Source organism: Anopheles nili, chromosome 2 (assembly GCF_943737925.1).
Source record: "Anopheles nili chromosome 2, idAnoNiliSN_F5_01, whole genome shotgun sequence".
Classification (NCBI taxonomy): domain Eukaryota; kingdom Metazoa; phylum Arthropoda; class Insecta; order Diptera; family Culicidae; genus Anopheles; species Anopheles nili.
This window is the reverse complement of record NC_071291.1, coordinates 64476228-64478944: the sequence shown is the minus strand read 5'-3', so window position 1 is coordinate 64478944 and position 2717 is coordinate 64476228. Positions and strand designations below refer to the sequence as shown.

At 38.5% G+C, this 2717-nt stretch overlaps 1 pseudogene; it reads right to left on the bottom strand.

Moving 5' to 3' along the window:
• Window positions 1-721: 721 nt before the first annotated feature.
• On the bottom strand, window positions 722-2717 carry LOC128728267 (caspase-14-like; annotated as a pseudogene).

The following is a 2717-nucleotide window of genomic DNA, read 5'->3' as shown; positions in this document are numbered from 1 at the left end:
TAAGCCTTTCAAATTGCCTCTTGCATCACAAAATAAACTGTTTTGCCCTTCCTATAAATTTCTTCTACTATCAAATAGTTCTTCTAAATATCAAACTGACAACAGCAATTTGAGCGAATCTATGGTTTGAAAATGAAAAGCATGGCTAAGGCTGACCTTGAGCTTAGTCTAGGTTTGTACTCGCAAAATGCTTCTTGGATGGATTCACATCACTTTGAAATTTGGACGCAGCTGTCACACTAATGTGGCGTTAGCGCGTAAGGCAATGTCTGATAGTAGGGTAACGCATTATCTGATAAGATATCGTAGATACGGGAATCGTAGCCGAGGAGCGTAGTTCATAAATGTATGTCGATGGTGATTGTTAACATTCAATTTAAATGTTGTAATTTAATGTATGGCTGTAAAAAAATTTACATCAAAATGTATGGTACGATATGTTGATTTCCTATATTTTTAATGAGAGATTTGTAATGCAACAATTGGGTTCAACATGGTTAGGACAAACAAAGAACAGGGTTGTTCCATCTTCAACCATGAGTGTTCTAAAGAAATCTTGAATAATTTACTACGTTGTGTGCTGTTAGTAAAATATATTTTTCACAACCATGTGATGTTACATAGTGAAAATTTAACTATTTTCATGAGCTGCTCTTCGATATGAGATGGGAAAAAAACATGCAATATTTGTTTTCAACGGTCAGGTAGTGAAAATCACACTGTCAATGGCATTGGTTCTTTTTTAATTTTTTCTTGACGACGACATCTGCCCTATCATGTTATATCTTACATAAATCACCAAATATAAAATCCATCCCCAAGGTGCTCGTAAGTGTGGGTGTTTGAGCGGGTCTGAAAACGATAAATTAAACATAAAGTTAACTAACAACACTGGAGTGCGAATAAAGCAGTTCACATTAACTTACACCATGTTCTTAAAGTGTCTGATGAGAAGGGGATTGACATCAGAAATTTTAAGGTTTCTTTTCTCGTGCAACAATTCTAGAAGCGTTTGTATAAACGCTGATCCCGTTCTTTCGTTTCGATACGAAACAGTTCCTGCCGAATAAATCATATGTGCTTTGTTGTAATATGAGCAGCGTTCTGTAGTCTGTTCATCAACTTACCCTGGTAGCTACTTTGAAATATCACTATATCAGACTTTTCTTTGACTACGCGGCTTGCATCAGCTACGATTGCGTCCCCGCGGCAAGCTTGTACGAAAAATAACTTTGGCTTGTCCTTCAGTGTTGGGTTTGAGCAGCATTGCTCTATGACGTCATTGTGCAGACTGTAACATTCTGCGTCCTCAGCCAATATCATATCGTTCACGGCGCCATGACTCATGATGAAGACAATTATGCAGCTGTGATTTTTAAACGATTTCGCGCTTACTGCAAAAATAATTAGAAAAATTCGGTGACGTGCTATTCGCATGGATGATTTGTGTGTAAAATTACGTACTGCTTTTCATCACCTCCAATACTTGTTTCTTTGAATAGTTCTCACGAATATCCGGCTTATCACATCTATACTGTTTGAAAAACGATTCAATCTTTTCAAGATCCTTTTTACTACCTAATCGGTCCAAGGTTTTGTCCTTAAATTTATCATTGTGAAATATCAGCACATACGCTTTTTTAGATAGGTCGTACTTTGTTTTACTGTTGCTGTTAGGTTGACTAGAAAAGAATCACAAACGAGCATAACATTATCAGCACTTATTCCTCGGAACATCAGGATTATCAAGTTCAAGAAACTGGTCTCATGATTCATACCTAGGCTTCGCTAAACTCGGTGCCGATAGCGAAGCATCTGCAGAATGAGTTAGAGCTGATCTTTGATACACTGGCGTGTACGACGGTCGTCGGAACGTGTTTGTACTTGTGTGTGGTTGGACCGATACGGATGGGAGCCCAGGTGGGGTTTGAGATAGTTTAGTATACACCGGCGTGTACGACGATCGTGAGGACGAGTTATTAGTTGTGTGGGATTGAACCGTGCTGGATGTTTGTGAAAAACTCGTCCGCTGAACATGCACGGTGGTTGAGTGAGTTGTCATCGTATACGGTGGACGTGCATCGGAAACAGTTTTCTCCTGGATGGTCTGAGACGACACGCTGTCTCGCGACTTTTTCTTTGAAAAGGCATTCCCCATTTCCATTAATAATTAGCACACAATTTCACAACACACTCCGGCTTGGAATCAAGAAGCACAATGACGGCTGCGTTCGAGCAAACTGCTGGATGGAGTGACGTTGGTTGTTAGATAAGAAAATAGCTGATAAGATATCGAAGCGGGTGTTTCTCACCACGCTCACTGAAGGCGTCTCTTCACCGGCCGGTATTTAAACGTCAAAATGATTAAAATGCTGAATAAAATTATTCAAGCGTTTCTTTTTACCAATCAATTAAACCAAACTTAAACAGTATTCAATAAATTTGTCAAAAATGCTGTCTATTTTAATATTGATCGATATGTTATATAACGATCTAAGGTATTCAATGTGAGCGAATGTTTCATTGTTTTATGTATCGAAGATTTGTGATTTTTAATCTTTGGTTTATTGCATCAACCATTGTTCGCATGTAAAATTTCAACTGTCATTTGGAAATTGCTTCGTTTACCAGGAAAAAATCATGTGCTGTTCTGCCTTTACACCGATGAAAAAATCATCGGCATAATCCCACGATTGGCGTTGCGACATTGGATACAT